Here is a 24,972-nt window from a genome sequence, read left to right on the forward strand (position 1 = left end):
AGGTGTTATTGTAGACAATGCTTCTTTCCATTGATATCTAGACATAGATATATCTACATATAGATATCTTGCTTGTGTATCCTTTTAGACCTGCATGTCGATATAAAGGAAGACGTAATATTCCGTGGTCATATTATTCAGCCATCTGATTTACTATGTATCTTTTCTAGACCCTATTTCTAAACAAGTAAATCTCACAAAACGCAATTAAAAATTTCTTTTATATTTAAGGGCATTTTTGTGTAATTTACATATTTATTCTTCATGAATTAATGTACGTATTGCAAGCCATTTCTTAGCCTGGTCTAAGGCTGATTTATAAATCAAACCGCAGCAGAAATGCTTAATTTATCCATGGTAGTCGCCCTTGAATTTATAGGAAAACGCTAACTTTGGAATAAAGCAATTCCTGTTTCTAGCATGAAGAACAATATATCTGCAATTAATTATTAATAAATGTTATGACGAACAAAACTAATCAATTATTATTCCAACGTGTACATTTTTAAGTATTTTTATTATAATCTTATCATAAGTGACCCAATAGCCCATTCTGAAATATCCATGTCTCATCTAAATACACATATTGAACGACTAACACAAATAATTGAACTCTACCTTAATTTTATTATAGGCTTTTAAAAATTGTTTAATTTTAAAAGCAATGTTTGGAAATTCCATTAAACTTTTCCGTGGATTATATTATTTAAACACCACTTTAGACCATTTAAATCCTATATTATCCATTAACAGTGTGTTCTATACTTTTTAAATAGCTGAATATCCTACGTTTTCTATGGATACTTTGTATTAAATTATGTTTATATTGAAAAAACTACTCACTGTTTTTATACATTTCATATATTTGATCTCTGATATAGATCTTGATTCAGCTGATTCGTATGAGGACGGCTTCTCTTCATACTAATACTTAGTGCAGTTGCAACATGCTAAATAATATTTGAAGTCCAGCGTAAATGTATTATTCTTTTTAACTAGAATAAAATGAGATTAAAATTATTGTCTGCCATCTTGACGACGTGAGTTCAATTTTTATTTTGAGTAGACTATATGTACTTTATACAAATAGCTGTATATCATTATACTCTAAGTTATGCATAAGTTGATCCTCTATAGAGGCGCTCATATTATTATATGTAGCATGTCAACGATAATCACTTCAGTTAAAGCGATGAATAGAATGTAACTACTATAATACATACATTTATGCAAACGTTTTATCAATACTCAAAATAGTCTTTAAATTGAATTTCTGAAAATTTTTTTGGTTTTAGTTTTAATATTCTTAATCGTCCAATAATAGATAATAACCAAAAGCCCAATGGACTGACAACAAGTCAAACAACAAGAAGCTTATTCTACAATAGAAGAAGCTAAAGGAGGTGTAACACAAGGAAGTGTACTGGGCCAATGTTTTATCCACTCTACACTTGTGATATACCACAAATGGAGAATATTACGATGGCTACATTTGCTGATGATACTGCAATTATAGCTGTCGGAGACAATAGTGAAGAAGCTTCACGAAAATTACAATAGGCAAGTGACAATATAAATAATTCGACACAAAATTGGAAAATAAAAATTAATGAAAGTAAATCTGAGCATGTGCAGTTCACCTATAATCAGACCGTACAAGCACCAATAACATTAAATAATATTATTTCATATAGCAACAACGCTAAATATCTCGGAATGAATCTTGATGCAAAACTTCGCTGGAAGGAACATATAATGAAGAAAAGAAAAACTGGAATTGAAATATAGCAAAATGTACCGGCTAATTGGAAGAAAATCAGAATTATCAGTACATAATAAATTGCTATTGTATAAACAAATACTAAAACCTATATGGATATACGGAATTCAATTATGGGAATGTTCTGCAAAAAGTAACATAAATAAAATATAAATTATTCAGAACAAAGTCCTGAGAGGTATTGTGGGTGCACCTAAATACTACTGGACTGATTACCTACATCGAGACCTGCAAATACCCACAGTCAGTCCAGAAATCAAGAGAATTGCAAGGGGGCATGAGGAAAGACTCCATTCTCATTGCAGCTTTTGGCCACTAGAACATGACATAGACTCAAAGTTATTAAACCATCTAATCTTGTATAGTGTTGTGTAGTGAGAATCATATAATAAAAAATACAGCAGTGACATGTAATAATGGTTCCTGTAAGTAAAAATGTTCATGTAAGACATGGGTCCTCCTAGTTATATACTTAGATTTAAGTTATCATAATTGACAAATTGTAGGTTAGTCGGAAACGACTAGTATCAATGTAATAATTAAATAATAAAAAAAATTCACAGTAAGGTTTTATAACCCTAAATATTCCACTTAGGATTGTCGTAGTAGATTCATTGGCACTCAGAATACGTCACAGGAAGCTCTTCTTTCTTCCCTTCAAAGCACTGAATCAATTTCAATATTGAAATGGTTTAAAATTATATTTTCAGGTAATCCTTGTGGTAGCAATTTTGTCCCCTTTTGGATCTTTCTCATTGTATGAAAACGTCTAGAAACTGTCAATTCAACTCTTAAGCTGCTTGAAACTTCTTTGAGAATTGAGTTTTTTTTGTGGCTTTCCAAGTTTTGTCGACATTTCGCGACTATTCAACTGTGCTCGTTAATTTACATGAACTTATTTATTTTAAACCAAATATTAAAATTGGACAAAATCAGGATTTTTAAATCGTTAAAAGCAAAACCGAAAATTATAGAGTATTATATAGCATATATTATATATACATAATAGAGCATTATTACCATAAGTGTTTGATGCTATTTGATAGGCAGTAACTTACGTTTTAATTACAGTAGACCGGAATAGAAAAAAGAAGATATATTTGTTAATGATTTTACTGGAATGTATTATTATTGCTATTAATAATATCAATGAGTCGGCTTGATGGCACAGTGGTAAAGGTGACAGGATGGTCCTTCTACTGTTACGATAACCGCGGATTCGAATCCTGCTGTGGAATGGTCGTAAATTTATGTTTGTGATTGTTTAATATCTGTAATTGTCCTAGGCAAGAGTGTAAAATACGACAAGGAAAATGATCCAAGTCACGCCAGTAACCAGGCTGGGTAAGATCGGATGTCTTTTGGGATGATTTCTAAAGTTGCTCACTCGCCAGTTGGTAGGCTTAATGCCGTGGACCATGGTTCGGAGCCCACGTTAAACTATAGGTCCACTCCAGATAAATCCCTAGTTGGTAAAAGGAGACTTTAAAATATATTAAAAAAAATAATAATATTAATGAGATCCGTGTGCAGAATTAACATAATGCGGATGAAAGCTAATATGACTGAAACCTGCTGGATTATCATCGCTGCCAGAGGACCTGGACGTCGAGGGCTCGTCGAAAAAATCCGAATGACAGAACGTCGACGGTTAATGCTTCGGTTGCGAGCAATCGACAGCGTAATAAACAGCGGAGGCAAAACAAAGATCGTAACGCGCAGGCAAAAGGAAAAAAATCGGGACTCTCCGGGATAAGGAATCCTTTGTCGCGACGGTCGACTGACAGGACTCAGTCGAGAATGGCGGCAGTGCTTGTGCGCGAAGGATCGCCTTCGTAGGCCGTGGGTTATGTACGATGGCGGCAACGATTCCACCGCAGTTGTCGTCGTGCCTCCTGCTTGGGGAGATATCCACAGGACCTGTCGACGTCCAGGGGGCAACGATACGATATCCGACCTGGCAGAGTATACAGGTGAGTAAATTCCCAATAATGAAATATCTTTATCATATACCAATACTTATTACATAAAATTTACATGTAATTTATATATATATATATATATATATATATATATATATATATATATATATATATATATATCTATTAAAAAATATTAAAAATAATAAAATATTTTTTATATTTTATATATTATTACAAAACTATTATAGCTAAACATATTATTATTAATGTAATAATTTATAACATATTTATTTTATATATTATTTTATTAAGTAAAAACCAATTTATATTCAGTAATATATTTTTCATGCAAGAAAAAGTGTTGTTATTTAAAACTTACATTTTGAAAATATATTATTAGTGTATAGAAATAATTTAAACTGAAAAAATCCAAATCCCTTTTATTGGGAAAATAAACCATTTCAAAAAATATATATTTTTAATAAATATTTTGACTTTATTCCCACTTAAAGATATTAACAATAAAGAGAGAAAATTCTTATTTATATGTATTAATTGTAATTTAAAAAAATATATAAAAATAATGTTTGTATTTATTTTATTTTGTTACAAAAAAATAAAATAAATACGACAAATTAATTATTAGGTATTTAGAAATGTAGTGTTACATTAAAATATAATTAAAAATGTCTACCCATTTAAAAAAAAGCAGCAAAAAGTCTTCCAAATTTTAATGATCTATCCCATTTCCAAAAAGTAGGATAAGTTTGTTAATTTTTATATATTAGTATATATTATTTTAAAATAATTATAATTTTTGTGATTAGAAAATAAATGTTATTTCCATCAACCATCTATTGCTGTTTATGACCTCCTACTATTTTTTTGGCAAGAGTTGTTGTTGCACAGTATTCTGTGCTGAATAAATTTGAAACTATCCCTTTTCAGCGTATATTTCTAATTTATTTTAAGAATGAAAATGCTGTGGAAGTTGCTTATTCATTATTGATCCAAACAAATGATAACCAGAAAAACATTTGTCTAGTATTTTCGGTAGCATATACATATTTTGAAATTATACATAAGTCAATCAATCAATTATTTAAAGAGTTTTCATGTAGATTTTCATAGATTTTGAAAAATCACTTCACTGCTAAAAGAGGTTGTCTCTTTCAAGGTTCCCAAAACTTAAATACGTCCAATTAAATACGCGTATATTGAAGATACAGCCAATTTTTACATAATTTAACGTTTGTGTATTCTTATCGAACGGTGGAAACTTATTTGTATGGCCAAATAAAATAATATAATATATAATATGTGCGAGAGTTATAACAGTAACACATGTTGCATAGATATATTTATTTTCTACTATATATTACAAATTTGTAATTATATAAATATATTTTTTATATAGGAATGTAAAAAATACGATTACATATGATTATCAATAATGGTATCGATAAAAATGTGTAATAGAAGGAGCATGCAACTCTATTTTTATACAACCTCTAAACATTTATATATATATATATATATATATATATATATATATATATATATATATATATATATATATATATATATATATATATATATATATATATATATATTTCTAATAAAAATATAATCAATATTGACCACTATATTAACGGTCTATTTCATAAATTACCCCATAGATGGAGTCGGTAGTCCATTAAAAGTAATACTGAAAAAATTGCAAAGTAATATCATTTGCTTTTTTTAAACCATCAACATTCTGATTATAGTCGAATATACGTTGTGTAGTCATAAAATAAATCAATTCTGTAATTATTTTTTTCTATTTAAATATATACACATTTAACTATCTCCTTCATCTCCTGTGTCCTTTACTCCTACTATGCTTCATATGAATATTTTCTTAAGTACTAGAAAAGTACTAGAATATTAATTTCGGTCGTTTACTTAACGAAGCTTTGTTATTTGGAAATAATAACGCCTATGATCCACCACTAGAATTTAACGCACCTTTATATTCGATTAAGATTAAATTTAAATCTATTTTTACCCTTTTCTCTAATTAAACTAATCTTTATAGCTAGAAAAATTATAAAACAAAACAAAAATTGATTTGTAAAACAATCCTTAGTTGTACTAAACTATAGCATAACTACATAGCTACTATGCTAAAGTGTTTAATAAGTTCCCGAAAATAAAACGGATATTAAAAAACAGATACTTCTTCTTCGGTTAATGAAATTCGCTTTCCACAATTTTAATTTACTTCCGGAGAATGTTCTAGACGATCAACCAATTCATATTTCAATTCACTGATTTAAGTGGTACATTTTTAGCTGTGAAAATGATTTTTTTCCTGTGTAAACCAAGTTTATTCACGAATATCATCATCACAATTTTCAACAAATTAATTATACAATGTTACGATAATAAGCTGATCTAAGATCATAGTGCTAAATCTAAATATCATAGACAATGATGAAACGATATAGTATATCCTTAAAACCATCTTTAAGACCTTAATGTATATTAAAAATGTTTAGATTAAATTGAATTTAATTGTGACATAATGAAAATTTTAAATTATATCGAACTTTCAGTTCTAATCACGAATAAATGAAGTCCCATGACCTTATTGAAGTGCCTAAAATATTATGGGAACCGAGTCAAAGAATTAAGTATTATACTTTCGACAATTTTTAGTTACTTGCATATGCAAGTAACTAAAAATTTTTAACTAAAAATAAACTAAAAGTAACTAAAAAGTAACTAAAAATTAAAAATTTAAAATTAAAATATATTTTAACCAAGAGATTCTAGTGGTGAAAGTCAAAAAAGCAATGTAAGAAAATGTACCGAAGACTATCATAAAAATTAGAAACTTTATTATTTAAAAAATATAGAACTTTTGATGGGACTGCTCTGTTCTGGTACATATGACTTGTGTCAATTTCAAATTGCGGATTTGGTTTCAATGAGTTTCAAAAATGGTCATTTTGATGTCAATAATAAAGAACGGCGCGGAAGACCAAAAAGTTTCAAAAACAATGAATTACGAGACTTATTGGACAAAATCCTATCCAAAACGATGAAATAAATTTCAGACAACTTGGGTTTTCATGAAATAACTTTGGGACTTGATGGTGGCAACCATATGCATAGAAAATAAAATGAAATATAAAAAAATATATGGAAATATAAAATGTCTACCATACGAATTGACTGAAAATTATATTTCGTACTAACCAGACCTAGCGCCTTCTGATACCGCTTACTCAGATCGATGCAGCATGAATTCGCTAGCGCACGGCTTCAAAATGCTGAAGAAGTGTGAAAATGGATCAATGATTAGATGGCGGCCAAACCAAAATCGTTCTTTCGATTCGACGGTATTGCCATATATCCATAAATATGGAAAAAAGTTGAATAATATGAAATAAGGTGGAACATATTTTATAAATTATTAAAAAAAAAAATTCAATCATATATATATATATATATATATATATATATATATATATATATATATTGTATCAATTTTAATGTGAATAAATGATCAGCATATATGCAAACACATATTTATACTATTTATAATTATTTAACTTCTTGTATTTATAATTACCTTTCGCGATTTTTTGTATACTGTATATTTAAATAGTTACAATAATAACCTGAGTTATTTGTTTAAGCAATTCTTATAATGTTAACACTTGCTATTATTATAATAAATAAATTAATAAAAATTATTAAAATGACACATGAAGCTATCTTGTTTTAAGTATGCGATACGAATTTTGCACACAATATATAGTTACAACTTTGGTTCATATGAAAAATTAAAATGCCGATTTTTAAAGATCGAATGTTTACTTCTCCTAATGGAGAATAGTCTGTACTCCGCGATTTTTTAAATTAATCTTTTGGAACTTCAATAATCTGCCCGTGGGCAATAAGAATTATTTTATGATTTCTGTTATATAATATAACTATCCTGGCATGTAGAAGATCGCTTCAGCAAGTGATCTGCAGTACAACTTATAATCTAAATCTAATTCTAGATACTATTTTAACTTATTTTAAAGTCAATCCTAACTTATTCTAAAGACTATACTAACTTATTCTACAGATTATTAAATCTATATGTCTATTAATCAGTTCGTATGATAGTTTGCGTTTGAGCCTATGCACTACATTGTCATAGCGCACATTTTACTGTTTGGCGAGTGCATTGGGATGTACTAATAGTGTATCAAAGTACTTCGCTAAAACACTTCAAATCACACTCGTTATGGGTTCTAAGGGGATATTGCGTTGAATCAGTTTGTTGAAGACGTAATATGACGTATCGACGATGAGTAGCAACACTTTATTCTGGAACCTCTGGATAGCTATGTTAGATTTGCTAGTTGTACCCCACAGTTCAATACCATAGATCCAAATGGTCTTAAGTATTAACTTATACAGCAAAACCTTGTTATCTAATGATAATTTAGATTTACACCCTATCAGCCAATACATTTGGTTTAGTTTAATCCTTGTTTGCGTTTTGTCACTATATATTTTTTCCATCTCAAACGACAGTCAAAATGCATTCCCAAATATTTAAAGTTGTCGGCTTGCGGAAGTTCATGATTATTCAATTTTATTGAAGGATATACTCTTCTACAAAGGGTGAATGTCACATGGGTAGATTTTGTCTCATTTGCTTTAATACACCACGTTTTCAACCACAATTCGACTTTGTTAAGATGAAGCTGGAGGTTTCTTGCAGCTGATATTGGATCCTCGTGTGACGATAAAACCGCTGTATCATAGAAACTATTGAACAACCTGGTAATAAACTTAATTAACATAGCCTCAACAAAATGAAATCAAAAGATAAGTAGTATAACTATATATTATATTATAGAAAATATTAAAAATTATGTTCATTAAAATAACATAACAATTGAATTAAAATTCAGTATATGCTCGTAATTGTCCGGATCCAACCTCCCATATATTAAGAATGGAAAAGCAACAGTGTGACAGTTTTCGTTTCAATCAGAATAGCAAATACGATTTTATAGTTATGGGACTTTTGGACCGTTGGGGTAGGTCCAAAACGGGACATAAAAACAAACGGAATTGCCCCCAAAACAAAATAATAATTCCATGAATATGTATTAAAGGTTTGTTGTCTGGTCTCTGATGTCAGCAAAAAACATAATCTGAGAGGATGAACGGTTTATAGGCGGTACAGATTACTATTGTTCTTCTTCTAGTTTGGTCTAGTTGATTACTCGGAAAAGGGTAGTTTATTAGTAGGTGCTTGTTTTCTGATAATTTTTTCATTTTAGAAAGGCATATATCGAGAAAAATTGATAGAATATATATTTTTCTTAATTTTCTACAGATTTTAGTGTTATTGTGTTAAGAGAATGACGTTAGTTTGGCAGCGATACATATATTGACATATTTTTCGCACTTCTTCAACATTTAAAATCCTTGTGCTAGACAAGCCATGCTGCATTTATCTGTATAGGTGGTAATCAGAACATTATTTGTTCCAACAGTAGAACAGGACAATTGAAAACTCCCCGGTCTCCCATAGTAAAACACATTTTTTTGGCAACATTTTTTTTTATTCAACATAATTCCCTTCAAGGGTGATACACTGATTATAGCGACACTCCAACTTTTCGATAACATTTTTGTGGTACGATTTGCCCTTTGGTTCAAAATAGGCCTCAATTTCGGCGATCACATCTTCATTCGACGATAATTTCTTCCCAGCGAGCATTCTTTTGAGATCTGAGAACAGGAAAAAGTCGCTGGGGATCAGATCTGGAGAATACGGTGGATGGATGAATTTTTGCCATCGTTTTCACTGACTTGTGATACGGTGCATTGTCTTGGTAAAGCAGCACTTTCTTTTTCTTCAAAAGAGGCCGTTTTCGGCTATATTGTCCTTCAAACTGTCCAATAACGCCATGGAATAATCATGTTCATGCGCGTCCCAAAATACAGAAGCCATCACCTTGCTGACTGTTGCGTTTTCCTACGCTTTGGAGCAGGTCCATCGTGTGCAGTCCACCATTGTTACATGTCGACGCGAAAACTAGGGTTTATTACGCTTGATCATCTTCAAACATTGCCCCGAATCATCAACTCGTCGTTATTTTTGGTCAAAAGTGAGCTTGCCCGGCACCCTCTTTGCACAGAACTTTCTCATACCCAAATATTCGTGAATGCTTTGATGTACACGTTCAGTTGATATCTTTAGTGTCTGCTATTTCACTCAATTTCAAGTTATTTCACTTAAAATGCTATAATTCACAAACTAATGATCCGACAGCTGTCAAATTTATACACGCATGTTTTGAGGGTTAGGGCTAACCAAAAAAACATATGGATTTAATTCTAGTAGCGCCATCTATGTGTCAGGCCGAGGACTTTTCAATTGACCTGTTATTCTTCACAATTCTAGCAATATGTGACCGAGCATTGTTTTATATCGATTATTGAGTACAAATCTGTATAATTTTGCATTTGTTATTGCTCACTACTGCTGGTCTTTTGTAATAATACATCGTTCATTCTTGTCAACTGATATCACTAGATATCTGAAGTAACATTTTAACATCAATAGCTGGGTTTTTATCCAATAAGTCTTGTAATTTATTGTCCTTTGAGCTATTTGGTTGGTTGTACGTTATTAACAACAAAATCACCACTTTTAAATAGTATTGCTATAAATTTATAAAAGTATGGGTTTCGACAGAAACTTTCTTCATTTCATATTAAAATTAAATTAAAAACCTACTTACTGTTCATAGTAAAATGTTAAATGTCAATAATATTAAGTGGAAAACTGTTATTGTATATAAGGAAATGTCAAACTATGGAATTTAAAGGTAACTATTAATTTCTTAACATTTTCAATTCTAGATATAGTTAATAAAAATGCAGTCAAGTATCTAATTTTGTTGTTATATATTTTCAATAATATTTATTAGGTACTTCCAATCAGGTCCTGTAAATTTTTAAAGTGTATATCGATTTGTTTTTTTCATTATTTGTATGTGTTCACCTGAGTTAATCATGTACATAGAATATGTTTCCAGTATAGCTGCATTATTAATGAAAGTTTGTGTATAGTTTCATTTATCATTTATGGAAAAATGTATTTCAGTTTAATATTATTATATATATTTGTCTTTCTACTAAGACAATCTAAATGTAATGATGCACATTTTAGTTAATCATAAAATCTGATCAAAAAATATTTTAATGCCTATATATTTTTTAACTAAATTGTTAATTATTATGGCAAAAACAATATTTATTCTATCGTTTTAGATCAACTTTTTAAAATAATTACTTTACATATCGATTATATTTTAGAATAAAATTGTATATTCAGTCAAGTCAAATAGCATTGACTAACTACCGAAATACATCCGAAAGTGATTTTAAAAAATTTAAAGGATTTTATCGGTCGTTTCATCCCTATGTATAATATTTGCGTCTATCACTATGATGTTGATACACCAAATATATATTTCTTAGATCATTTTATAGGGATTATTTTTGTAGATTATCTCCAAATTGGTAAAGCAATAAAACTAGATTATTACTGTAAATTTTTAATCAAATTCAATTTAAAAAAATGTTCATGCTGCCAAAAAATATCAGCAAAATCAATTTGTTAAAGCACGAATAGTTTTAATACGAATGGCCTTCTTGTAAACTTGTTTTTAAAACTCGATGTCTTAATGTTTAGCAGCAAAATACCACTAATTAGTTTTTAGACACACATACCTATAGCCTGCAATGGATATCTCGATTCTAATACACCAGACACATACAATGCTCTGAAATATCCTTTTTGGTGCCTTTTAATAATAATAATATATTATTATCTACGCTTAAATATTTTCATGCTTTTAGAGAAGCTTAAAAATTCTATATACATAGAAAATCATAAAAATTACTTATATTCCATAAAGAATTACAGCAGCAGTCCTGTTTATGTTATCCATAGACAAGAATGTGAAATCTGACATGGAAAACCACCCTAGTCATGTCAATAACCAAGCTAGGTAAGAACGGATGACCCCTCGATGAGTGGTTCTTAAATCGGTCACTGACCCGGAACCGTTACGCAGTACGTACTAAAAAAATATGATAAATATATTTCAAGTAATGACAAACACAAGTTAAAATAGCCGAAAATAAACTTTTAAAGAGCTAGATATGATTTGATCTGAGCTAAGATGACCAGGCTGTTTGACATTCATGTTTAAACTCATCATATCAATCGATGATTGTTACAATAATATAATTTAATTTTAATTAATGTAATGGGTACATTCGAAAAATCAAAAATCCTGTTAAAAGTATAACTTTAAATATTCAACGAATTGCTTATTAAGGATCAACCTGAATTTCCAGTAAATGAACCGTTAAGGTAAGCCTTTCAATTTTAATTAACTCACTCGAAGATTATTATGAAAGGTTATTTTTGTTATTGAATGTGGCCCGGTAAATATTTATAAAAATGCTTTTAAATAGTCAAGATACTAAAACTATCAGGATACGTTATTTAGAAAAATGATTTCGGATTTAGCGCATGCGTATACTCATCTAAAATTTGTAATACTTGATGTCAGCCAATTTTTAATTACCTTATTACCTAACTTCTTACATAGAGTATTGTTTTGTTCCTTAAGAAATTTGTATCCAATATTTAAGAAGATGTTAAGTTAAATTCGAGTTTCTCATTGACATTAATCCAAAGGAACAATGTCTTTTGAATACTCCCAATTTCTGTTCAAAATCTTATATGATATACTAATTTTAACTATGGTAAATCTATATAGGCTGAAATAATATAATCACAGTAACCGTAAACGTATATTCCATATAATTTATATATAACTATTAGTGAATAATATTCTATAAAATATACTTTGCAACATGTGGGTTTAATATAAGGCTTTCCAGTTAGGACTAGTTGATAATGAAATGTATTAAAACAAACAGCATGTGAGGTACTAACAAAACTCTTTTTTATTTATTAGTACGCCATTATATATAGAATATAACATACTTGAAATATCCTCCCCGGTTTCTCACCTTGGATCAGATGGCAATTGCGTAATAATGCGAATCAGAGAAAACTTGAATTGCAATGACTTTCAGTTAATTATAGCTTATTACCTACGACTTCAAAGAAAGCACAAGAAAGCTTAGCAGGTTCTTACACACCTGGTCGTCTGTAGCTTTCACCGTTGACACGATGTAAAAAACAGATCAGGAATATCGTCACCAGTCCTAATTCCACACTAAACCATAACTTTATTATATATAGATATTTATTTTATATAGATGCATTACTACCTGGTGAATAACATGTGAATTGGCATAGTTTCATATAGTGTATAACATATAACCATTTATCCAAAAAATGCGTCTTATAGATAAAGATTAAACTCATTTTAACTATAAGGTTTTGTCTGTTTAGTCGAGTAACATGCCATAATTATTTGACATTAGTAGCTGAATAATAAACAATAGGTCAAACCGACACCGACAAAATAACATGGCCGCTATAGATTGACCACATTAAACCATCAAAAACCCAAGGTTATAAACAAGTTGTTTATACTTCAAGGAAATGGTTAATCAGTTAAGTCTTGTCATCAGAATATAATGAAAATGTGTCCACTTAATTAGTATTAAAAAAATAATCTAGGTTCACTACAAACTAATCTAAAACTATCTCATAAGTAGTACATGATCGAGCTTTTTTTAGCTCAGAAATATAGCTAAAAAGTTTTTTCTTGTGTAATCCTCACTAAATCAAAATCTGCAACTTTCTTGCATAAAATCTCAACAAACATGGGTTCTTACCATGTCGATTGGATTCCCGAGTAATTTACGATAATAAGCTATATATATGATATTTATGATAATGTTTACTCGATAACACTGTGTGATACAATTTTTCTAATATAAATAAGATTGCGTGTTTTGAAATTCCCTATTCTATTGCTAAAAACATTGTTTATTGATATGGTTGTCTAACACGTCACGTGTCTTAGTAATAGTGTAAATACTATTTACGCTAGAAGCTGTATTTCGCCACATTGGCAGTCGATATCCTTCCATAACTATTGCATATTTAGTAATTTTAAAAGAAACATTTGAAAACATGAAACTAATTTTAGACATAATCAAATATAAAGAATACATTTGGACAGTTTCTGCTGATTAAAAAGTTGTAGCTTGGAGTACAGGGGGTTTCACGAAATGTTATTGTTTTCTCTATTTGTGGGACAGTAGACACCAAAAACCACTGTGAAGTTAAATATTGGCCAATAACTGACTTTATGGTATATTAAACGGTAAATATGAACTATAAGAAAATGCAATTTTCCAACTTTACATTTACACCTTTACATGTAAAACTTGGTTTAATGAAAAAATTTGTTCAATTCAAGTTCATGGATAAATATGGTAAAAACTTTTTGTATTTGAATATTGTTTTCTCTAATTAAGTGATTCTAAATTAAAAGAAGACATTTTTTGTTGGCTCACAAATAAGAAAACTATGAATTCGATGAAAATCTTACCGCGAAAGAATGCGCCTTGGTTATATATAAAGAAAGTAATTCATGGATTTTTAGGCAGTCTTATAGCTGAAAATGCCAATTATTTAGTGAATGACTTGTTACAAAAATTTAATTTCTTTCTTCCATTCCCATTTCGATTTTTCTCCCTTAAACTTGGAATGGCGAGTGACGAACAAGATAAACACTTTTACCGAGATATAAAACAGATAGTAGAGCTAAAATGTTGGCAGATTACTGCTGATTTGTAATGAAAGACGATTCTACTGTTCACAAGAGGAAAAGTTAATATTTCATCAATTTCTTTCAGAATAGAACCACTTACAACTGAGCTGTTTGGATTCATTGTCTATTTTAAGATCTATATTACTATTTTTTAATAAATTTACTTTAATTTGTCACAACTTTAAATGGTACCTGTTACAAAAAATCCGTTTAAGTTTGTGTGTTCAGCATGTACAATTTGACAAAAAAGGCATTTTATTTAATGTTATAGAACAAAAAAAATTGTCACACAGTGTAATTTCATGTTTATTCAGAAAATGTACAGCGCTGCCGATGGACTATAATTATCGATGTTACATTCTCCTCACTCTATACGAATCTTCCTCGTCAATTTATCAATTTGTTGCTTCTGGATATAACCTAATCCAATCATCACCAAGCATAGTCACTAAATGCAAACGAGCTCACTCTTCTCCCTCTCACTCTCTCTGTCTCTCTGTCCTTCCTCCCTCTTCAAAAGCCGCCAAATTAAAAACTAACTGGGTCAAAACCCGAGAACAAAAATTCGCACGTGAACGAAGCCAGACGAGCGGCGGCGGAAACACGCGAAGCGCGATCGCCGGCTTCTGTGTCGCACAAAGCGTCGTCGGCATCGCTGCATAGCCGACGCTGCCATGGTAACGGTACGTCGTCCTTGGCAACCCACAGAATACATTGATTTCACGTATAGACGGAATATATTGCAGCCATATTCGCGCAGGGGCCGAACTGGAACCGGGAGTGAGGGCATTAGGTGGTGAGGGGGTAGTGCGGGAGAGGGTAGACAAGTATCAGGGACCGGGTAGATAGATGGGGAGGCGGCGAGGGCAGAACGGGAGGAGGTGGGGGAGCCGTTCTACGCTGGGGCTTGGGGCGGAGGGGATTGAACTAGTAGAAGTGGTAATACTGTTAAGTGTGCCATATATTACGTAGCCATTGTTGCGCTTCACATTTGAAATTCGGATTGTGGGACGATCACTTTGACGTTTTTCGAACACTCAGACTAAAAGGTTTGTCTCGACATAAAGGGAGCGTAAGACGCGGTAAGGTCAATATCGTACATCGGTATCCGTTAAATAAACAACTTCATCATATTAGGTTGTCCAGAAAATAATGTCGCTCTTCCCCCGTAGCGGTTTTGTTTAAGGAGCCACTTTTGGAGAACAAAAAATACGAGAGTCCTTTTACAAAAATCTTTTGATTAATTGGATACTTAGAATTTTGATAATTTTGTCTAAAACTCCAGTCGAATATTAAGATTCTAACATTAATACAATATCTAAGTTAAAGCAATTACATGTTTCAATTTTTAATATTCCAAATATCCCTTCTATGTTTCTCACGTTCAATCACGTTTTTACTTTGCTTACAAATTGATTCCAGAAATAGGAAGAATCAACTTGTTACATATATCGAGATAAAAACAATACTGTCGACCTACTCGTCTTTTAATCCAAACGAAACTTTTTATTGGGGGATTGCGTGTAGGGTCATCATTTTTTCTTCTTAAAAACGCAGTAATTGAAGAAAAATTTGGCAACATGGCAATACCGTAACGAAAGAACGATGTTGGTTTGGCGATGCTCCAATTATAAATTCATTTTCGCACTTCTTCAACTCTGTGAAAGTTCGAAAACCATATAACAGAGTATGGCAACGGTGTATCCTTCATAGCTCTTCTAAACTGTCGATAATCTTGGTCGTGGAAGAAGACGACTTGCAGTCTGTCAGTCGCTATTGCTGATCCTTTTTTCCAACAATACCTCGCTCAATTTTCTCAATAGATGTCAGTAGGCATACACAGTAATAGCTTCATTCGATTTTAGCATCTTGAGTTACACTACACCTTGTTGGATCCATCATATTGACAGCAAGACATTATAGACATAAAAAGTTTGCATCATTGTCGATGTGGATGGCTCTTCTAGATGATCCTGTAACTTATATTTTTGCAATTGTCGTAGCATATCAACTTCTCATGTCTAGAAAACTATGAAACTGATTTAAACTCTTGATGGTTTAAACTCTTCGAGTCGGCATTTTCAATCAATTCAGGTGGCGGCAATATTCCCTCCTATGGGACGTATCCTATCGCATGCATACGCCATCTGGAAACAATTGTTTGATCAATCTGCGAGCTTTCTAATAGTCCTTTGAGAGTTTGAGCAGGGTTTTAGTCCAATAAGTCTTTTAACTCGTAAGTCTAATAACTTTAAAATCGCTGATATCAAAACCGACAATTGGGATATAACGAAGCGTCATCACCATAAGTCTCTAAAAGTGTTTGATGAGTCTCGACAACAAAAAAATTAACAAAACTAATGCATAATTGGCGTCTGAATAGCTCAATAATACTAAATAAGACATTGTTTTATATAGTATATATTCATAGTCATAGTTATCATCATAGTACATATTCTCCAATAGATATCGCTTATCAAGATACATTCACATACCTAATAATATAAACCGTCCTAATACCACTTGAAAACAAGCTCTTGAAAAATCTCGTCCTACGATTGTTAGCAATTTACCAGTGAACAAATGATAAAAAGATCAATATATCAATAAGTTATCTCGTATAGCCCAATCTGGGTAGATTATAATTAAAACACAATTTTTTGTGAGTATTATAACTTTGGGCAATATTATAGATATAAAACTAGAATGTTATGACATTAAACAGTCTTTAGTGGTTAATACAGTCTTAAAGATTATTAGTAATCAATAATCAAAAATGTAAGCTAAGCTATAAGGAATAATTTTTCCGTTTTCCTTTTCTTCGTAAACCTAAAAAATTCTCAATCTATAATCTATAACAATCCATTATTCATCTCTGTTTTCCGTAGAACACAAACTACAAACTCGCAACACAAACATATTGTATTATAAACTTTACTTCCATTTAAATTTTTGACCAAATTTCATCTTTTTATTATTGACTTTTTGTTTGCTTGTTGCGTCTGTCAATTATTTTGATCTTCTGAAATCCAGTATTTCTACCCACATCTAAATGATATACAAGATATAGAATGTTTAAAAAAAATTGGTATTTTCAAATTCCAACTAATTTCCAAATCTATGACTGAGCAACTGACTTCTGTCTGATATTTTCAAATTCGATAATTAGGGCTAGAGGCGCCTTAAGCACTTTCAGTTCGCCTGCGATGACCAAAACCTCCATTTTTTTGTTAAAATTGCAGTAAGCTGAAATAAGTGGTCCTTTGAGTAACTTCGAATAGATTAGCGTCCCCATATCAATATTCTTTTTTTAATTAGTTAGAATTTAAAAGAGTTCTCTCATCACATCACAATAATCTCACCATCAGGGGCAATTTTGACTTATATAGTAGTGAAAACACTTTTACTTTACCTAAAATATTTTATTTAGACTTCAGATCGATCAGCAGTACCATCGATATTTTCGTACTGTAGTCCTAAGAAAAGCATAGTATAACGTTGTTCCAAATCATTTTTACAATCATCACCACTTTATAATTACTTCAAAAACACATTTTCATCCTCAGGTTGATATGAAAATGCTAGTGGAGTAAATAATTCAATATTAAATATACAAAATCGCCTTTTAAATATGGTAATGATAATATTACAGTTTAGGAGTGGCTCCTACAGCCACATTGTAAAAATTTAAATATTTTATATCATTTTAAGTAACTTAATAAGATTTAAATGTGTCATTGATCCTAAATATACAAACACAGTAATAAAATATTTTTACAAAAACATTTCATGTTGAAACATATTGAAATCCACGTTCACATCATTCAATTTGCACCAAAATAAATCATTCTATAGCGCTAGCAGTTTGTGTACTATGCTTGTTAACATAGCCATTCATCGTTAAAGATGATTTCTCATCCGAAATAGGGATCCTATTCAAAACTCAAGGAACAGCGCTTGAAAAGTCATAATTCAACTTACCATGTAAATTTGGTATCTGCGAACCAATAAAAAAAAAGATATTAACAGGCGCCACTAAAACAAAATGACTGCTATAAGCCGCCAAAAAAGTTACAGCTCTTAAAAAACTGAAGAATACTGAAGAAGCTGATCATTCAATAATAAATAATAATATTATGTACATAACATTTTTAATAAGATTTGGCCACTTCTAGAAATTCCACACTTAAAAATATGTAAAAAAATATTTTCTCGTTAGAAAGAGAAAAATATTTCGGAGCTCAATATCTCCTTACAAATAATTACGTAGTTCGCTTAGAACTCTTTACTATAATCAAAAATATCTCCTTGAAGCTTCGCGAACAAATAATATTCAATGGAGGTCAGATCTGATACAACTAAAACTTCATTTAGTGCAATTTCACACTATAGAGAATCCAATGATTTTTAATATAGATATTTTCATAGCGCATGAAATATTTTGTAAAAATGTTAACCTTTATTTAAATTAGTTTATTAATTGCATCATTGCCTATTAGTAGTTAATATGTTTCTAAGAAAAGTCTCAAGAACATTTTCTCAGAAATTTGACTTTGTTCACCACAATACTTAATTATTAAATAACATGCAAAAGTAATGCGTTGTTTCTTCCGCTAAATAGGCTATTTCTCACCTGCTGGCTGCTGAATAAAAATGTCGAAGATGCCTCATAACACTAAACATATAAAAGACGAGCCAAAACGAAAAAAAAACAGCAAACATGACACGAGAGATGGTGGAGGATCTAAGAGTTTATTCAGAGCTATAATGGTTTCGTCGAAAGTGGAACATCTACGCGAGTGAAGCAAACAATAATAGAGAATCACGGAAAAATTAGTCCAAAACCAACAAAAGCAATACTCGGACGAATCCAGGTGGTTTTGTTCAAAGACTCATCCATTATATTTGCAGCAAAGAAAGTTTAAATATTTAGCAAGACATCACTTCGTCGCTTCCGAGGAAAGAAGAATCGAAGAACGCTCATGTGGCAAAAGAAGACAAGAGCGGTCCAAACCGAGACAAAAAGAGCGACAAGATATTCCTCAATTATAAAATTATAATTAATTATTAATTATTATCTTATAGCTATAGTTTACACTAAATGTGTACACTTTATAAAAGTTCGTATGGTTTTGTTCGTTTCAAACTCCTAACATCCCGTGCGCTGTCCAGCAGTTGTATTGCTTCCGCGTTAGTATGATTTAGTAATCTTCCTTCGTGTTTCAAGGCGAAATCTTGTATAACTTCGCAAATCCATTTGATTTCCAGGTCATCGTGCAGTTCTTCGTTGGTTACATAGCGATAGGCATTGGTAATCAATCGAAGAACCTTGTTTTGACAGCGTTGTATGATTAGTTGATTTGAATTTTTAGTGCAACCCCATAATTGCACCCCATAGGTCCAAAATGACTTTATAATTATATTATAGATCAACCTCTTTGATTTTACTACTTCACTTGCACTTTTTCTATTGCCCTTTTTCTATAGGCAGAGATATATCTTTTGACATAATAATTGTGTCGTCAGCAAAGGTTCCAAGAAGTGTTTCTTTTGTTGTTGGAATATCAGCAGTGTAGAGCAGATACAGGAGAGGTCTTAAGACGCTACCTTCTGGAACTCCAGCCGAGATATTTATAAATGTCGAGAACGCCATTTCATGCGATACTCGAAACACTCTTTCAATAGCCACAGTTACTCTGTGCCCTTGATCGATTGTTGAATGGTGATTTCGAAAACCAAACTGAAAATCTGTTATTGTTACCAAATGTTTAACACGTTTAAATATTAGTTTCCCAAATAGCTGTGATATTGCAGGTAGTAGCGAAATAGGCCTGTAAGATTCGACTTGTTCTGCAGGTTTGTCAGGTTTTTTGAGCATAATTATTTGTGGCACCTTAAAGCATTCCGGGACATGCTTCAGCCTTAAACAGGCATCAAATATATATGTCAACATGATGATTGCTTTTCGTAGCAGTTCTTTCACTAATCCAGTTGAAATGTCATCTATACCAGGTGCCTTTTTAGGATTGAGGTTATCAATTTCAGTAGCAATTTCCAGTGGAGAAATTAGATTTAGATCTACATCGGATTGATAAACAGGAGATGTATCCATGGTAGATTGTATATCATTAGGTTGAAATATGTTAGCTAAGTATTGCGCGAACAATTCAGCTTTTTCATTATCGCGTCGAACCCATTCATTTCGATCATTTTTAATTGGCGGTACTCGAATAATTGGTCTTTTAAATCTTCGGGTTGCTTTGCATAGCGAATTATCTTTGTCTGCATGTGGGCTTAATTCACTTACATACTTTTGAAAGCAATTCTGTTTATATTCTTTGATCTTTTGATTCGTCTGATTACTAATTCTATTAAACGTAGTTTTATCTGCAGTCATTTTATGTCTTGGTGGACAATATATAGCGCCAATATTTATTTCAGCTCCGTTTTTTTCGATACTAATTATCGTAGCTCGTATTGTACAATATACTTCGTTTTCTTTCAATAATATATTCAAATCTGTGTTGTTGTCCATCATGTTGTATTGTTATAATTAAATGTTTTTTCCCTTTTTGGAAAACGGGGAACGTCTTTTGTTTGAGAGCACGTATTTACGACACTTTGGGTTGGCTGTTTCACCGTATCCAGACCTGGGAGTTCTTTGAAACCGTTAACCGAAGTCGACCGTAAAACATATGTAGATGTATTTTCATTTGATATTTACAAAGACTCATTTTCGGGAACGAAAAAACACGTCTTGACTCTATGAAGGTCGGGACCGAACGAAATTAAAATACTGATTAACTTTAAATTCACCCATTAATACAATCCCATTTTGCCCAGTAATTGCTGTAATCTATAATATATAATAATTTCATCTAGTTATCTGTATCAACGATTAATTTACTGTCACCTCCTATATTTGGAGATAATTAAACGCCGAAGTAATCAACTAGTTCCTTTATTTTGTCGTTTTTTCGTCTGGAAGCTTTAAATTCTTCTGCAAATATAGCAGTTGCACGCAATAATTTAGGAGCGCTGATATTACTAGCTTCATAGAAGTAAACAATGATACGGATCATCTAATTTCTCTGATTCAAACTTCCTAGTTTTGGCCAGTTTGAGACTAACTATACATACTTCTCTTAAGGAATAAGCCGTTCATATTGTGAGTTTTAAATTCAAAATACACAAGTGAGAAAAAATTCAATAGTTTATCTAAATTTTTGCTGTGTTTACTTATATCTACAAACTTTCTGTGAAGTTGGAAATTAATCAGATTACTGTAAGAATAAATTAATAAAAATTATAAAATTTATTAATAAAGGTAACTCTGCTACATAAATATTATAACTCGTTTTAGTGAACAGATCTTTACATTCTAATTGATTATCTGAAAAACCAAGACCCCCTTACACACTTTTTATGGTAAAATGTATATTTTTTCTGTATATAGCAGGTCAATTGAAAAGTCCCCGGCCAACCATAGTAAAGCATATTCAACATAATTCCCTTCAAGGGTGATGCACTCATTATAGCGACCCTCCAACTTTTCGATGCAATTTTTGTAGTACGATTTGTCCTTTGCTTCAAAATAGGCCTCAGTTTCGGCGATCACGAATCGGTCGAATGAAGAGATTCGACGAAAATTTCTTCCCATCGAGCATTCTTTTGAGATCTGAGAGCAAGAATTAGTCGCTGTGGTCCAGACCTGGAGAATACGATGGATGAGGAAACAATTCGAAGCCCAATTCATGGATTTTTGTCATCGTTTCCACTGACCTGTGACACAGTGCATTGCCTTTATGAAGCAGTATCTTCTTCTTCTTCAAATGCGGCCGTTTTCGTCCTTCAAACGGTCCAATAATGCTATGTAATAGTGGCTGTTGATAGTCTTTCCTTTTTCAAGGTAGTCAATGAAAATTATTCCATGCGCATACCAAAATACAGACGCCATAACATTGCTAGCCAAATGTTGCGTTTTCCCACGCTTTTGAGCGGGTTCGTCATTTCCAGTCCACTCGGATGACTGTCGATTGGACTTCGGCGTGAAATGATGGAGCCATGTTTCAACCATTGTCACATATCGACGCAAAAACTCGGGTTTATTACGCTTGGTCATCTTCAAACACTGCTCCGAATCATCAACTCGTCGTTGTTTCTAGTCAAAAGTGAGCTGACGCGGTACAGAGACACAGAGCTTTCTCATACCTAAATATACATAAATTATATGATGTACACGTTCAGTTGATATCTTTAGAGTGTCTTCTACTTCATTCAATTTCAATTTTCGGTCATTAAAAATCATTTTGTGGATTTTTTTAATGTTTTCGTCGGTAACAACGTCTTTTTTTTCAACGTCTTCGGCGATTATTTCACCACGTCTAAACTTACCATACAAATACTTGATGGTTGATTTTTCTGGAGTAGTGTCCGGAAACTCGGCATCAAATCAAGTTTTTGCTACAACTGTATTTTTTCCCTTTAAAGGCAATATTTTATTTAAGAACAAAAGTTGCTTCACTCAAAATGCTATAATTCACAAACTAATGATCTTTTGAGGGTTAGGACTAACTAAAAAATATATGGATTTAATTCTAGTAAAGCCATCTATATGTCAGGCCGGGGAATTTTTATTGACCTGTTATAAGTTCTGTTTATAGTAAATAATAATAAAATGTATTTTATTAAATTATACTTTTATATTTATTATTATTTTTATTTTATTTTTTTGGTCGGATTACTATACAACTTCAGTTATTATTCAATAAATAAAACGTGAGACATAAGGTAGATCGTAAGGATTCGAACTAACGACTGTCGCATCAGCAGGAGAGCTTGTCCTAACCACTAAAGCTTCCGTCAATTTTTTAAAATTTCATAATTGAACAGCCAAACCTCGAATAAAAAATATTGATATCCTCTGAAAGTATAAATTTAATAATCTATATCCACCTAATATGAATGTATTTCAAAATATCACCTTTATTATGTTATAGGCTTCATTTGAAATACTGCGGTAGTCAGTTCCACTGGGTTCCTAATGTGGTATCAGTGTATACAGCGATTATAATATCCATATAATCAGCCATTAATGACATCAACACCTTGGGGTTACTTTAATTAAGTAAAAAACTATGTCAGACCGAAGACTTATTGAGTGATGTATTATTGTTTCCTAAAATATTATTCCTAATGGTTCCTAATTACTATTGATAAAAAGCATCGTATGCGTATTAAAAAGACATAATCGTTTTGGAAACCACAATTTATAGCCATTCAAAATTATTTTGTCGGCATTTTGCAGTAATTATCCTAACTAGTCACATAGAGCAATACGCATTATCGATGTTTCTACAACCACTCCGTATACCTGTTAATAATGATCGATTGTACTGGATTAGAGTCACCTTATCAGACCAATTCATTTTATAAGCCAAATTTATCAAAAAGAATATTTAATCCACATATGAAAATAATTTTCTCTGCAGTTGAATCTAATAATCGTCACACAATTTTAACTTTGAAAGTTGGTACTCCTTAATAGGCTTAAGTTATCAAAGTATATCTGTTTTTTTTTATAAAATGTGTTTAGAAGCAATTTTCCCAAAAACAACAGTAAAAGATTAATTCTTTTCTCTAATGAAATTTTATTTCAATATTTACTCGAACTTTTGGTAATTTGCACTAAAAACTTGTTTCAAGACAACATAAGCATTTTTTCTTTTTCTTTTCTTAGTTCTTTTCAAAGATATACCCACCAAATCTAATATTATCATATATATTACATATTTTTAATACAATTAATAATATACGTTAATATAAGTTATCATTTTCATTAATTTTATGATTTAATGTTAACAACTACTATATAACAATATAATACAATACAAACATTCCAAAAAGAAAATAGTTAAATACCAAGGTAAAATCAACACAATAACTTCACTATTTTTTAATACTTCATCATTTCATTAAATAATTATTTACTAGTGGTCCGTGAACTAGCTTAGAAAAATTTACAATCGATAACAACTTATGCTACATCATATCGAGCACTTTTGTAACAATATTCATTTCAATTTAATATTCAAAAAGACGATGGGAAATTGGAAATTCAAACAAAACTAAACAACAATGAGAGATCAATGTTGATGTTGAACTGAGAATTTAAAGGGAAACTGTAGCTGTAGTACAGTAAAAATTAATTGAGACGTTATATCTTACTCTTAATTAAAAAACAAGGTTACATACTTTCAATATCTAAAAATGAATCAATTCTGTAGATGACCTCACACCTGTATATTTTATCCAACCTATAATAATTAATTTATTAAGGTAATTTAAACACTACTGGAAAGAACGACTTCTGCTGAATTGAGGATTACAAATATTGATTATCGTTAATTTTCCATATCCTCTTCAACTC

At 31.2% G+C, this 24,972-nt stretch overlaps 1 protein-coding gene across 1 annotated transcript in view; it reads left to right on the forward strand.

Annotated features, from left to right (window-relative positions):
- Nucleotides 1–3,718: 3,718 nt before the first annotated feature.
- Nucleotides 3,719–24,972, forward strand: part of Axud1 (AXIN1 up-regulated 1) — a 62,265-nt gene continuing 41,011 nt past the window's right edge. Inside the window, exon 1 of the mRNA XM_076414268.1 lies at nt 3,719–3,753. The gene's annotated coding sequence lies outside the window, so the exon portion shown is untranslated. The remainder of the gene's footprint in view (nt 3,754–24,972) is intronic.

The sequence above is a fragment of the Rhynchophorus ferrugineus genome, unplaced genomic scaffold, assembly GCF_030347505.1.
Source record: "Rhynchophorus ferrugineus isolate W39M unplaced genomic scaffold, kcgeb_rfMv2 rfM9, whole genome shotgun sequence".
Lineage (NCBI taxonomy): Eukaryota > Metazoa > Arthropoda > Insecta > Coleoptera > Curculionidae > Rhynchophorus > Rhynchophorus ferrugineus.